General features: G+C 32.5%; 1 protein-coding gene across 1 annotated transcript in view; it reads right to left on the bottom strand.

Annotated features, from left to right (window-relative positions):
* Positions 1-16,381, bottom strand: part of CSMD3 (CUB and Sushi multiple domains 3) — a 1,253,935-nt gene that overhangs the window by 754,654 nt on the left and 482,900 nt on the right. The window lies entirely within an intron of this gene.

Raw genomic sequence — 16,381 nt, 5'->3', positions numbered from 1 at the left:
ATGTCTATCTTAACCTCACTTGCCAGAAAGTAGCCACATGATAAAATGTTCAATGTCATGAGCTATACATGCTTTAGACTTTAGTGGGTTGTTTTTGTATTTTTGGTAACATTTTTCGCTATTTTAAAGTAAAACTTGAGATTAGCCAATTTTCAACTTCTTAAAAATAATAATTATATTTAGAAATAATTGAAAATTAACTAATAGCTTAGAACATTTATTCATACAAAACTAGCTTTAATAAATGGTTGAGAATATCCAAATGTCTCATAGGCACTTCATGGCATATATTTCTCTACATTCCTAACCTTATTAAAGTTTCATACTAATTTAAAAATAGAGTTTAAAGGTGCCAAATTAGAGTTTTCTTTTTCTATCACCTAAACCTTTTTAAAAGATTATCCATGGTAGGACATAATTCTTAAAAAATGAAAAAAGTAACTTATAATAAAAGTATAAAATGGAATGAAGATACATTCAAAATGGTCTTGACACCTAAAATGCTTAACAAGAAAAAAATACTGAATTTTGGAAGTACAGCTACAAATTAGGCATAATCATCAGGGCCTGCTTAGAAAGCTTCTTAATATTTTTTAAGGCAGGTGAGTGATATGTTTTCATATACTTGCCTTCTCAATAAATTGCATCTTGAACTTCTATCTACAAAGTATAATTAGATATTGTAGCAAAAATACATAGGAATATTTTAACCATTCTGCAAGAGGAAAATAGTTAACCACTTAATGTGGTTTGGGCATGATCTACCATTTTTTTTTTCCCCTTTTGTGTTGCAGGCAGGTGGCTAGTAAGACCAGTAATTCTGATTTGTGCTTTAAAGCTGAAAGGAAGTCAAACATGGGGTCCTCTCATTCATAAGCAAAGAAAGGGATACATATCCGCTACTAATTCTGCCAGCCTAAATTATTATACCTTGGTAAATTTGATAGAGAAATTCAAAAGAATTAAATTATTGTATTTTGAGGGAGCCAAAGATAAATATGGTATGACAATTATGAGATTATTTTAAAGACCTTTAATATACTCTAAAACATCAGTCAGGAAGAAGTTGCTATTGAGTATTTATCCAAGCCATTTTGTGAATATTACAACCTCCTAAATCCATGTTGGTTATGCAAATTGGCCAGTAAGATTTACTAAGCTAATATTTAGTAAGATTTTTCTTTAATCACATGATTAAGCAATAACTATGCTTACAAGACTAACATTTAGTAATTAACCTCAGGATAGATAAGGTATTTGGAATGCCCATGTGCTTATTACTATAAAAACAATTACCTGATGCATATTATTCTCCTGGGGAATTTAACAGCACCTTCCACTTTAGAAAGGAAGTATAAAATCAGGGAGGATGAAAAACTAATACTGGAAAACTCTGTATAACTGTATCAAAATTTCTAGGCTTTCAGTTTTAGTTTAAAAAAGAAAACCACTTAACTATAAACATATGTTGCAAAATACAGTCTTAAAAGTAAAAAAAAAATGTGCACACTATCACAAGTCTGAAAGTTCTAGCCTTACTACAAGGAATAAACTGGATAGCTATTTATTATCTTTCATCACTGAAGTCATTACAGGTGATCACAAATAATCTCTTGTGTATAGGTCAATAATTCTGGGGTAATTCTTGGGGATCTATGTTGCTTCTGTAACTAATCCAAAAACCTATAGACCAATTCCAAACACCCATTTTCTTGAAAACAAGATAAATAGAGATCTTGACCAAATTGAGAGTTAAAACTGATCTTTCGTAGCCTTTAGATCCAGGATTTGCTAGCAATTCCAGACTTAAAATCTTCAGCAATAGAACTCTATTTCTAGCTAGTGGTGGTAGTGATTCAGTACTAACCTCAGCCTGAATGTAGAACTGGGTGGAAAGTTGGAATAAAGGATTGAATAAAACAATTTATCTAACAATCATACTCCAAACAGATACATATTTCAACCAGATATTTTACTAACTAGATCCAATGTTTTATGTATATTTTGTGCTCATATTTTTTCTTCCTGACACTAGAATGCAAGCTCCCCAAATGCTGAGATTTTTGTTATTCTGTTCCATTCACTGCTTAATACCTAGCATCTAGAATGGTGTCTGGTACACAGTAGATGCTCAAGAAATATTCATCAAAAGAAAAAATAAGTGAATAAAGTTAATAATGTTAAAATAATATTAACAATAATAAAGAAAATGAATTTCATAAAGAAAATATGATCATAATTTTTACCATGGCAAGGTCATATTTCAAACATATAATGAAGAGAAATCCCAAAGGGAGGAAAACTGACAATTTTGTTTTTAACTTTCAAAGTCATCATTTTGGAAAAGTGTGGAATCTGAAGATTTATTTGCATAAGTGAGAGTTACTTGAAGATTTGTGTTATAATTCCCAAACCTTAAAAGCATACAAATTTTGTGTGAAATGGGTTTATTTAGAATGTTCAAATTTCTGTAGAGTGAAAAGTAATCATATCTTATAATAGTAGGAGACATAGGTGCATCTAAATGTAGTTAAATGTGTTTGATTATAAAATGGAATAACTTACATAAAAATAACATTGATTTCCTTTATAAGGCAATAAAATCATCAATCACCATACAGTTATATCATATATCATATAATCATTTTATCTTAAATGTAGACTAATTTAGAATACTGGTTTTGGTACCACTTTAATTTGGCAGTGTGTGAAACACAGATTTTAAAATTGTCAAAATGCAACATTTACCATTTAACAGTTTAAAAACACTCAACATTTTTGCATACATAACTGTTTTATGAAGTAATTGCCAATGTTGGGAAAAGTCTTAGGATTATGTATAGCAACAATTCATTATTAAATATATTATATAGCTAATCCAATATTAAAATATATGTTGTTTTCTTTCAGAAATTTAAGTATGCTACACAAATAAATAAACATTATCTTTAATAGCACAGTATTAAATGCATTTGTTATACAACATACAACCCAAATTAAAGAATAAAATGTACATTCAGAAAATCCATTCTTTGTTTGAAATCAAATTATGTATACAAGATGTGTTTTTCACAATTAGATTATCCTGCCATTAAATTATTGGAGATATATTTAAAAATAAGATGTTTACAATATAAACACAGGTCTAAAGTATATTTTATTAATATTCCTTAGTAAAACATTTCTCAATATAACAAAAATAAAATGAAATGGTTTACATATATAAGCATGCTTCTATAAATCATAACTATATGTCATCTTTGGAACTATGATAATGGAAAATGACATATGTTACACATGTAAATTGGCAAATTTACTTAACAGTAATCCTCACAATATTAAATTTAGATTATATTATGTATTATAATGAAAATTATGTTTTTGAAGTCTTTCTTATTTCAACAATATATCTTCAAGAGGCTAAGCATAATTCTTATAAAGCCATTTATAAATGTGTCATTTAGAAAGTGTAACAAATGAAAACTCATTTCATAATTGAATTTTAAACTATGATAAAATTTTTAGCCTTAGATTTTTAAAACAATTTTGTGCAACTCTACTTTGTAATTATTGTCTAATTTGCAACAAAATTGAAGAACAGAATATGATGCTAGAGATATAAGTGGATGGCCCAATATGTACATAGCTACATAAGTTCATGTTAAAGATAATTACATATTTAAATAAGTGGCTTTTAAATATTTATGTTGGCATGTTATTTTATATAAAAATATATTCTGCTCCATTAATTTTAGTGAAACATTTGAATAAAAGCTTAACAAAATAATTCTAACTGAATAATTTTGTGGTATTACGATATATAATGAAGAAAAATGCAATAAACATTTAACATGAAAACATGCAAAAGGAAAAAATACAAAATAACATCAAAATAAAATCTAAATACAACTAATGCAACAATTCTATTTGAGCCATTATTTAGATAATCTAGAAATTTAAGCGTATGTAATTTAATGTGTATGTTACAGGTCTTCTTTTATTTACTACTACTTAGATGAACCAAAGAAACATGTCAATAAGTGAAGTAACTCTTGAAAACTAATTGCAGTATGTGGGTATGAGGCAAAAAAAGCTACTGCTTTGTTACATGCTATAATTTTTAGGAGGCATATTGTAGTCAGGTACATAACTTGGGTATTTTCATGTTAAACATTATTAATTCCAGTATGCTAAGATCCCTATAGCTTAGTATTTTTCAGTACAAATTAGTGGATGTGTTTATACTTTGAATATTAAACCTAGAGAAGAGATGAATAAACTGAAATCGAAATTAGCCCTTAAAGTGTAAAAGAAATATAATCTACTTTGAATGTTAACCTAGTATAAAATTGTCTCTCCGATTAGGAGAATTTTAAGTGAAACAATCCTGAAAAAGAATAGTTTGTAATTTAGTTTTAAGGAACAGGTCTATATTAATATTACAGGGTTTTTAATATCAAAATGCTATAGTTATGTTGAAACTACATAAGATTATGTTATTATCTAATTAAATGAATATAAGATACTCTTGATGATAAGATGCACCTTTAAGAAGAAAAAAAAAATTCTACCAATTCAACATAACATAACAATGCAAAACCCCTGTCATCTGCATTCCGATTTCTGAAATGTTAAAATGTGAAAAGATATAGATCCTTATAGAGTTAAAAAGAAATCAGTAATTCAAGTAACAAATTTCCTATGATCAGAAATTAATTTAATTAGGTGTATACTAATTTAGAAATAGAACTGAAACCTTAAATATAAATTGTCTTTCTGAATTGAATCTGTATGTATATTTCTATTTATATTATATGTTCTTATTCAAATTTCTAAGCATTAAATAGGGAAGTTAATATTAAATTTTGCAAATGGATTTGTTATTGTTTATCAGGTACAAGTGATCAGGCTGATTTAATATGCAAAGTGAGTGAATAAATACTTGCAATCTAAGCTGAAAGTGATGATAGGAAGATTTAATGATACATCTACTAAATTCGCACTTACTGTGAGTAAATAATCATAAAACAAATACTCATGTCAAGTTGTTTACATATGAGATAAAAATCCCATATTCTGAATTAAAATGTTGACAAATCCACAGGCAAAGCAAGTAAATACCTTTATCTAAGTGAAAATACCAAAAGTTTTAGAAAGTATATGGAGACTATTATACAGGGCAACCATGACAAAAACTATATATAGAAAACATATATGATAAAGGTATAACATATATGTTTCAAATATCTGAACGTTATACTTAATAACACAGTTTTGTTATAAAAATGTGAGAAAATAGACATCTCATTCCTTAGCAGGTTCTAAAAGAACCTGCTAGGAAAAACTTTTTAAATAGAGAGTTTCAAAAGTCTTGAAGTTATTCTCTCTTAAAGGACCATTTCTTGTTTCACCTAGTTGATTTAAGTAAAGGTACAGAATCAAATTTTCTCATCCAAACACTTTGGAGTTCTCTACTATGCATAGTGGTGGATGCCAGAGGTCATTTTTTAAAGCCCAACCACAGACCCAGGCACGTGGGCCTGTGGTTGGGCATTTTTGAATGCCCGTTTTTAATGCCCAACCACGAACACACACACCACTTAAAGGAATAAATATCCACAAAATATAAACTGAAGTCTTTAGTATAATTAAGCATAATGCTCTTCCATAAAGGTTACAATACTGACAATAAACTTTAAAGACCTGGGTTTCAAAATAAAATTGATGTCACCTTTGTCACATTTCATAAGAATGTGAGAAAGGGACAGATTGCCCCTCCACACCTTTCTAAAACCATCTCCTAGAATCTTGCATTTTTAGGCTTTTCTCTTACAGTGGATCTTATCTGTCAGCTAAAGTAGAAGTATTTATCATTCAACAAACAAAAAATGTAACTTAACACACCCTTGTTTAATTTCCTTGCACACCAAATCTTACAGAATAGCTGCCAGTTACCTTGGATGATATAAAGCTGCTATTAAGAAAAATGAATACTACTATCTTTTATTTCAAAGTGTTACATCAGGAATTCCTTCACTTTCAGAGTCTTGTTGTCTCAGATAATTAATATGTATTAATAATTTTTTGAAAGTAGATAGCATGTCTCAAATATATGCAATGTTTGATGTTTAATGAGTGTAATGAGAAAAGAATGAATAGGGCTAAATATACTACCCTCTTATTTCTAAAAAAATAAATATTTTACTTTACACCAATGACTATTGAGTGTTCAATGTATTTTTAAGGATATCAATAAAATAAATTGAACCTGTCCAGATGCATTCAAATAATATAAAACACTCCATGATAATATAACTGCAATTGATATGGCATATGATAGAATAGAAAGAAAAGAGAGGATGAAACATCCAGGAACATCTAAATCACTCCTTCATTTGTGTTTTCTCAAATGGGGGTAGAATTTCCCTTCTCTTCTATTCCCTAGTACCCTTTCACCCCTTAAAAAACACAATGATGATATTTGGCATTGTGAAGGAGAAAAGAGAGAAGTAAAGGAAAGGAACTGGTGAAGTTACCCTTTCTATCCATCATAGTTAAAAGGAAAAATGAGAGGCTTTATTCTGACCCAGCCCATCAGGTCCCTGAGTCCTCACCTTGACTATTTGACTTTATCTGTATTTACCCTTTATTTCCTTCCAAAATAGCGTCTAGTTTATGGAGGGAGACGTTCTTCATTTTTCATTAATTTTAAGTGTTTCTCTTTTTTTAAAGCCTAAAGTACAAAGTTCACATAACACTGGCTTTATATACGTGATATAATTTGCAGGGAACCAAGGAGCTATCTTTACCCCAACATTTTTTTTTTTTTTTTTCTGTGTGCCCAGTGGTACTGAAAGATACTCATTGGGATTAAACATTGCCCTCTCAAAATTGCCCTCTCAAAATTTTCCTCTTAAAACCACACAAATACCTTTCTGGTTGAGAAAACACACATCCTAGAGTAATTGCTTAACTCTTCAGTTTGAATTAAAGTCTTCTATTCAAAATAAGTAATAGGGACACCTTGAGAAATGTGTTTTTGAGGAGCGAGAAGCTTGCAATAGATCAGTGAATGCTCCTGGTTGAGGCATTTACCATAAACTGATAGCTGGTCCCATGCAATTGTTGTATGATTGTAAGAACTGGGTTCATTACTAACAAGTGGGGTGTAAGGGAGGTGTGGGCGGGTAGTAAAGGCCTGACATAATGAAGGAAAGACTATTACAGTGTTGAACATTGAAAGGTTGCTGAGCAACTAGTGAGTATCTGTATAAATATGTTAAAGCAGAGCAGTCTAATAAGAAACTGAAGCCAAGAAAGGTTTTATTTTCCTGCATCATACACTCTCTAAGACATTTTTTATTCTATAGCCGCTAATTAATTAGTAGCAGAAGTGATTTGCTTGAAAATGAATGCTAATCTTGGCTGAGAAATGTAGCATGTTGGAAGAAAAAAAAAAAACAACCTTCAGAAATAGTAAGTACCTGTAGAGTTTATCTTCAAAGTCTACCATTAATCAGAAAGGCACATATATTACACATTATATATTGGAGTATTACGTGTAATTATCTGTTGGGATATTTAAAATACATATTTCCATGTTGAAAGGTAAATTTTTATATTCCTTCATGTAATTACTCTGCCAAGTTCCTTTTTTAAATTTTTTCACCAAGAACACATTTTATTTCAAGATAGTATGCAAACACAATCTTTTAATATCATCAATAAAATAAAGGTATGAATTCTGTAACAATAATGGCTGAAATTTACATGTATACTTGGCTTCAAACTGGCTTTGGTTCTTTTGTTTAATTATGGAAACAGATGTGTTAAAATTGAGAAATAAAATGTGGACATCTGAGTAAGGAGAATCTCAAAAATCACCTGTTCTAACATTGTGACATCTGGCCAACTCTCTTTGATACTTCCTAATCTAGGAGTAGGAAGTCTGATCCTCTGAGTGATAGACATCAGAAGGTTAATTAGAGCTTCCTTCACTCAAATCTTCCCTGGGGAACAGACACATAAATTTGTATTTTAAATACAAAGGAATACCATCTCTTTTAGAATAGAAGTTACTTGGAAAAACAGGAAAAATTAAAGCAAAAGATGAACAAAGAGATTCAGCAAGGCATTGTGCTTTTATATTTTTTTTGTAGATCTTGGGAAAAAATAAATGTTATCTCATATTTATCCTAGAAAAAGCAAATATTACTTACTTAATGAATCTTTCTATTCCTCTTCAAATTTCTACAATGAAGAAAGTGAAGATTTTCCCCTTTCCTATGTCACATTTCAAATATTTGACTTTAAGAGCTGAGACTTTCCATACTCCCTCTCCCTCCTCTTTTGTATTACACAAACATGAATTAAGTAACTACTGTACAGCAAGCACAAATACATCCCTGCAACACACAAGCTCCCATACACTTTCTTTTCTCTTTCACATATCCCCATCCCTGGCTTACAAGTAAACTGTCATGAATTTAAAAAAATCAGAGCCATGTAATATGCTCAATGAAACACACTTAGAGAACTATGGAAATACAACTGGAAAGCCCTTAGCTATACTTCCCAAGTAGGACAGACTTTCTAGTATTGGAAAAGATATTGGAATTGGGTCTAAAGGATGAGCAGATTTCATCTGGTACATGATGAATCAAAGAACATCCTAGTCAGAGGTGACAGCTTAGAAAAATAGCGTGGCAGAGAAACATGCAAGACGTGTTCAGGCAATTGCAAATTATGTGGTATGATAGGAATGAAGAGAGAGTGGTAGCAGATTTGGTAGGCAGAGACCAATGCTTGAAGAGCCAAGAAATTTTGAGTGGAAAGGGAAGCTTGAAAAGATAAGGCATCAATGAAGAATATTAAGCAGGAGACTGATATGACAAGATGGTCACTTTAGAAGGGTTGTAATTGCTGCAATGTGGACAAGATGTTAAAAGCTATATGGACTAAAGGTAGGGTAAATATTTAGCTGACTCCATCATAAGACCATAAGTACCTTGAAATAAGGGTTGCTAGATTTAGTAAATAAAAACATAGGACACTTATTTGAATTTTAATGTCAGATAAATGTTTTTTCTGTTTTTTTTTTCCCCTCTAAGTATGTCTGTCCTTGGGACAGATTTACAATAAAGACTGTTTATCTGAAATTAAAATTCAACCAAGAATCCTGGATATTATCTGGAAATCCTACTTTGAAAACAATTCAGACTTACAAACTCTGAAAATTTTCTGCATACCTCACAAGTAAAAACTATTAACAACTATTGATTCATTTGATGTAATATGCTTTGATTGATCCTATGAAAACTTATGGAATAGAGAGAGTAGGCATGATGATGTCACAAGAACATCTAGAGGAAATTCATACAAGCTTCTTTTTATGAAATAAAAACTGAAAAAAAGACAAGTTGAATGAGGTATGCTAAGAAATTTAATTCTGTTTGTATCTAAATTTTACATTCCTCATTTTATTATTACAAATAGCTAATACTCTAGCCATTTTTTCATTTTAAACTATATATTCTATACTTGAAGAAAATAATATTAGGAATTAAATCTATAATGACCCATAGAAAACATTGCCAGCTTTCTTATTAAAGCTTTAATCCAAAGAAACCTGAATTGAAGATATTTCCAGCAAGAACTTAATGGACTTTGAATTGTATCCAAGCACTAGAAATGGCAATGAATACTGAATAAAGATACCATCTTCAAATTATCAAGTAGGCCTTTTTGACCTGTAAGTCTTTTCTCATCCTTATTTTTTTCAGACGACAGAAAATATAAAATGAAAGTAAAAAATTCAGTTATCTCTCTCTATCCCTTATATTCCTATATATATGAATGTATATATAAGTTCTGATATATAGAGACTTATAATCTCTCTCTCTCTCTCTCTATATATATATATATATATCTGTAAAACTCTATATGTATACATATTATGTATATCTAATTCTATAGAGGGATACACATACACACTATACTCATATATTTCTATATCCTCTGAATTCTGAAAAAAGCTCTCTGGAGTAAAGATGTTCTATTTGGGGACGCTTGGGTGGCGCAGTTGGTTGGACGACTGCCTCCGGCTCAGGGCGTGATCCTGGAGTCCCGGGATCGAGTCCCACATCAGGCTCCCAGCTCCATGGGGAGTCTGCTTCGCTCTCTGACCTTCTCCTCGCTCATTCTCTCTCTCACTGTCTCTCTCTCTCAAATAAATAAAAAAATAAAATCTTTAAAAATAAAAAAAAAGGGACGCCTGGGTGGCGCAGTTGGTTGGACGACTGCCTTCGGCTCAGGGCGTGATCCTGGAGTCCCGGGATCGAGTCCCACATCGGGCTCCCAGCTCCATGGGGAGTCTGCTTCGCTCTCTGACCTTCTCCTCGCTCATGCTCTCTCTCACTGTCTCTCTCTCTCAAATAAATAAATAAAATCTTTAAAAAAAAAAAATAAATAAAAAAAAAAAAAAAAAAAAAAGATGTTCTATTTGATCAAGATTAGGTACATTTTAGTTGACAGGCTTTCTGATGAAAAAGATTACTGAAAGAAAAGGAAGATTTCTTACCTATTAAAGTGGTTTTAAATTTCTAAAAATTTTATATCTAACCAGATGATTTGGCATACTGTAATTGCAATATATCAAAGGTAATACTATGAATATCTCAATGTTTTTCTGAAATATATTTTTAATTTTTATAAAGTGATGGAAAATTGCTATTCTCACTTTGTGGAATGGTATCTTTGTCTCTTTCCAAATTTCTGAACAGAGCTGATTAAGACACTACAAACATATTTGACATTCCAATATGTTTACTTGAAGTGACTAGATAACAGAACTATTTAAACAAACATGTTATAAAGAGCAACACCATTTACCGAGTACTAATTATGTTCTAGACACAGTCATAATTAGTTTATTTCATCCTCAAAAGTACCTGTAAACTGAGGATAGTAAACCTCAAAGCAGCTTCAAACAAACTAATTCACTTTGCTAGTTAAGTGGGAAGCTGGGATTTGGACCTAAATTGCACAATCCCAAAACCACAATCTTACATCCTGGAAATCTGTACACCTCCATTTAACCTCCTCAATGGAACAGAACAAGTAAACACTTGTGCCTGAATCAACATGTAAGTTATTTATTTATGCTTTATTCCCATTGTTTTTCTTTCCTATCACTTGCTTCTCCAACACATGTCTGTTTCTAGGTCCTTCTTGCAATTCCTTTGCCTCAGGGGAAGATGGTTCTGTAGGGCTAAAAAGGAAATTTGTTCCAAGAGCTCTCTATATCTTTTATTTCCTAACAGTTTAGGCCTCTTTAGGGGTCTTAGGAGAGGGGTAGAGGTTGAAGGGCCAAGCAGAGGCAATAAAGATGACACACACAAATCCCCTTCCTGCTTCACGGCAGGAAAGTAGAAGGGTCCAGTAACCTGGTATTCTCACCTTTGGTTAAGATTCTCATCTCGGGCTTTTTATGGACAGTGCAGAATCATTTGCTTTCAAGGGAACTGTAGACTTAAACAATGCCTGGGTGCCTTTCTCCTCATTTTTCATACATTGAAAAGGCTCTTTCAGATTCTTGTGCAACAAGAGGGAAGAAGTTCCCCTTGTTTCTTCCACCCTTCCTCCAAATGATCTGGACAGAATTTTCTTCCTCTTAGGCAAAATGGCAGCTCTCAAATTCATTTGAATTTAAAAGAACAAAGTAACATTTCTTGCCCTTTCAAATCTATAGATAAATTTCACACCTCGTTTACTTGCAAATACAGCCAAAATGCACACCACATCTAATAGCCTGTCTTGTCATTGTTTTTAACTTCAGCTTGATATATGATGCCTCTGTGTTCTATTTCCTCCTTTAATTATTATAGTTTTTCCCTCATAAAACCATTCATAGTAATCTAATTTTACTTATCTTCAAAAATTATCTGCTACTTAATAGTTAAAAGACTTATATTATCATCCCTGAGTTTTCATACCATGTTGCTAAACTGGATTTTATTTTATTTTATTTAAGCATGAACAAAGCTTCTGTAAATTCCTGGGTCTCTTAACTACAAGGACTTCTCCAACCTTCAGAATTCTTCATGGAAGGTCTATACATTTTTTTTCTCAGTCCCACATAAATTGTATTATTCAAGAAGAGTAGATGCTTTCCTACAAGGACTCACCCTAGCGACCCAGAAATCAATTAGTTTTCAGCAACTATTCCATGCTGATTCAAAGTCCTATTAATCGCAGCCTCTAACAATTACCAATCATTTAATTCTAGTAAGTTCCATGATAAATATTTTACATTTAATCTTTGTAACAATCATAGGTGGTAGATTATAATTCATACAGTCAAGGGTAAATACCTTGAATAAGGACATTCATTCATATATTCAACTCATGTATTTATTCAACAAGAATTTTTTAAGTACCCATTCCATGACAAACGCTAAATGATTCAGAGTTAGTGGGAGACAGTATGTTTCCTAAGAGAGATTACTTTCAAGTGAGGGAGCCACAGAATGTACCCATTAATATAATAGCTCATGGTAAAACACAAAGTGACATTCAAGCTAAAAACCTTAAAAAATGGGGCACCTGGGTGGCTCAGTGGGTTAAAGCTTCTGCTTTTGGCTCATGTCATGATCCCAGGGTCCTGGGATTGAGCCCTGCATCAGGCTCTCTGCTCAGCAGGTAGCCTGCTTCCTCCTCTCTCTCTCTCTGCCTGTCTCTCTGCCTACTTTCTACTTGTGATCTCTGTCAAATAAATAAATAAAATCTTTTTTAAAAAAACCTTAAGAAATGAAAAAGTGAAACATAAAAATAAAATATTGATTGCTCTGGCACTTTTTCAAACTGTCAGACTTCTTGGCTTGTACTGTTAATCTTGGTGAAATAATGTTTCCTATTCAGTTATGATTTAGGCATTTCACTTTATTTCTCTATAACCATGTTCTATATAGTCTCTTGTGCTCTATATTTCTATGAAATAATATGTATTTTTATTCAAAATGATATATTTTGATAATAAGATTTAAATATGTGAATTCCACATGTCATGAATAAAAATTAATAACATCACTATTTTTGTTTTATTCAAATACACATATATATTAGATGTCTACTCTGCTAGACACTGTTATATGTTAGGATACAATGGTAAACTAGAGAGATGGTTTAAGTAGAAAAACAAGAAAAACTAAAAAAAATATGATGACACCATGTTGCTGCGTTAGGTTAATGTGGCCACAAATTCTTTGCAACTCTTTCTATTAAGAGATAAAGTCTGTTTCTTCACCTCTTGGGTCCAGGCTGTCTTCATAACTTGCTATGACCAACAGAATATAGCAGAGGTGATGCTGTGTGAGTTCTAGATTCTCAGTTCCAAAAGGCCTTGTAGTTTCCACCTTTGCTCTCTTGGGATAATTCCCTGAGACTACCATGTAAGGGAATAGGTCTACCCTATTAGAAGATGAAGGGCACAAGAAGGAGAACTGGAGTGCCTGAGCTGACAGTACGAAGTGAGCCCATATTGGTCCTCACATCCCAGTTAACTCTCTAGCTTAATTCAGTGACGTATGCAAGCCAAGAGGCATCCTGACAACAAATAAAATAACGAGAAGTAATAAAACATTGATGTTTTAAACCTGTAAGACTTGGGGTAGCTTTTTCAAGCCATGGTTAACTAACACAATAAGTGAAATGCAGAGTTTCATAGAAACATATAATAGAAACACTAATCTGGTCTTAGCAGTGAAAATAAAGAGAAGCTTTCTGAAGGAAACATTTTAGATTCAAATAGGGAAGATGATTAGAGCTTCCAAGGTAAAAAGAAAGAGATGATCCAGGAGAGTGTGTTACATGTATAAAGACCATGAGACAAGACAGATTTTGTTAGTTTCTAGGAATTAAAGACCATTTAATATGTGTAAATCACAGAGTGCAAGCAGGGAATCACACGAATTTAGACTGAAAATATAGCTAGAAGGCATATTATGAGAATATGGTACAGTGGGTATAGTACAAGATATTTGGAAGATATGTGGACTTTGTCATGAAGCCAACAGAAATAGTTGATTAGAAAGATATTTGGACTTTGTCATGAAACCAACAGAAATAGTTCCTCAAGTCTGTTCTCCAACAAACAGCGTATTTTTCTTATCCATTCACAGACTAAACATGCTTTTTAACAAGAAGGTAGATTTGTGATAGGATGCATTCTCTTTCCACTGTTGGAAAACAAAAAGCCTTCTCGAAATTAAAAAGTAAATTTTAGTAGTTTTCAAATACTCTCAAAATTGATTCAACTGATGAATGGATAAAGAAGATATGGCCCATATATACTATGAAGCATTTTACCTCCATCAGAAAGGATGAATACCCAACTTTTGTATCAACATGGATGGGACTGGAAGAGATTATGCTGAGTGAAATAAGTCAAGCAGAGAGAGTCAATTATCATATGGTTTTGCTTATTTGTGGAGCATAAGGAATAACATGGAGGACACGAGATGGAGAGGAGAAGTGAGTTGAGGAAAACTGGAGTGGGGAGACAAACTATGAGAGACTGCAGACTCTGAGAAACAAACTGAGGGTTTTGGAGGAGAGTGGTGTAGGCAGTTGGGTGAGCCTCGTGGTGGGTATTATGGAGGGCATGTATTGCATGGAGCACTGGGTGTGGTGCATAAACAATGAATTCTGGAACACTGAAAAAAATTTTTTTTTAATTTTTTAAAAAGAAAACTAGAAGATATTTGACTTTTGGAGTGACTGAGTGGCTCAGTCAGCTAAGCATCTAACTCTTGATTTCAGCTGGGGTCATGATCTCAGGGTCCTGTGATTAAGCCCCAGGTAGGGGTCTGTTTGAGATTCCCTGTTTCCCTCTGCTTTGCCCTTTCCCCAACTCACGCATGCACACACATGTGTATGTCTGTGTATGCATACACACACTCTCTCTCTGTCTCAAATAAGTAAATCTTTTTTTTAAAAAGAAGATCTTTGACGTTTTAAATCCACAAATCTTAAATGTTTACATCCATTTCCCCCTGGTTGCTATTTTTCAATTTTCTAATGCCATGCCAATGAGGACCAACTTCATCAATTCCTCAAAATGGTAGGTGGAATTCTTTGTTGAATTAAAAATATAACTTCACCATAAGGTCAATCAAAGTCTTTTGTTAAAGGATGAAATTTATGCGTAATGTCAGTCACTAGCTAGAAGTTTTGCATAGGATTGGGAGAATATCAGGGGATCTCAGAGCTCTCAGTCACATCATAGAGTCACCTACAATCTATCTGCAAAAATAGTAATCTCAAGTGTGTCTTTATGTGTGATCATAAAATGTGTTCTCAAAAATTACATTTTCCTTTCAGAAAGATGATTTTTTGCTATAAAATGTCACTGAATCTGTGAAGTTGTGACTTTCCTAACAGAGAATAGAATTATTTTATTATATAGGTGAATAACTTCTAAAATTTAATTAAGATGAAACTTTGTATGGTATGCCTTGAAACAAACTAGAATGAAAAAATAATATACCAACCAATAACATAACCTGAGGTTCGCAATACAGAAAAAGATGAGATGAAAAAAATATCCTGTGAACCTAAAATTGCATGTATACATTATATATAGTGCAATTTTTGAGTCAGCCCACTTAAAGTCATCTGTACTAAAGATCATTTATAATATGACTACATCCATACTTTCACTTGTCACAAAATACGATTGCAGATGGTTCCTGACATAAGATACTTCAACTTGGGAATTTATGACTGGAAAATAGTGCAAAAGTGACATGCATTCAGTAAAACCTGTACTTCAAAGTTTGAATTTTGAGCTTTCCTAGGCTAGCAATATGAGGCATCACATCTTGTGATATTGGGTAGCCACATTTAGCTGTAGCTCCCAATCAGCCTTGAGATCAAAGAGTAAATGATATCCAGATTCTGGAGTACAATAAAAAAAAAAAAAAAAAGAGTAAATGACACATATGCTTCACGCATTGTGTACCCATACAACAATTTTGCTTTTCACTTTCAGCACAGCATTCAATAAATTACATGGGATAGTCAACACCTGATTATAAAATAATCCTTTTGTTAGATATTTTGCCCAACTGTAGGCTATTTACTCATTCCAAGCATGTTCATGGTAAACTATGCTAAGCTGTGATGTTGAGTAGGTTAGGTGTCTTTTTTTTTTTTTTTAAAGATTTTATTTATTTATTTGACAGACAGAGATCACAAGCAGGCAGAGAGGCAGGCAGAGAGAGAGGAGGAAGCAGGCTCCCCGCTGAGCAGAGAGCCCGACGCGGGGCTCGATCCCAGGACCCTGAGATCATGACCTGAGCCGAAGGCAGCGGCTCAACCCACT

Source organism: Neovison vison, chromosome 4 (genome assembly GCF_020171115.1).
Source record: "Neovison vison isolate M4711 chromosome 4, ASM_NN_V1, whole genome shotgun sequence".
Taxonomy (NCBI): Eukaryota; Metazoa; Chordata; class Mammalia; order Carnivora; family Mustelidae; genus Neogale; species Neogale vison.
The sequence above is the reverse complement of the archived record's forward strand: the minus strand, read 5'-3'. Positions and strand labels throughout refer to the sequence as shown.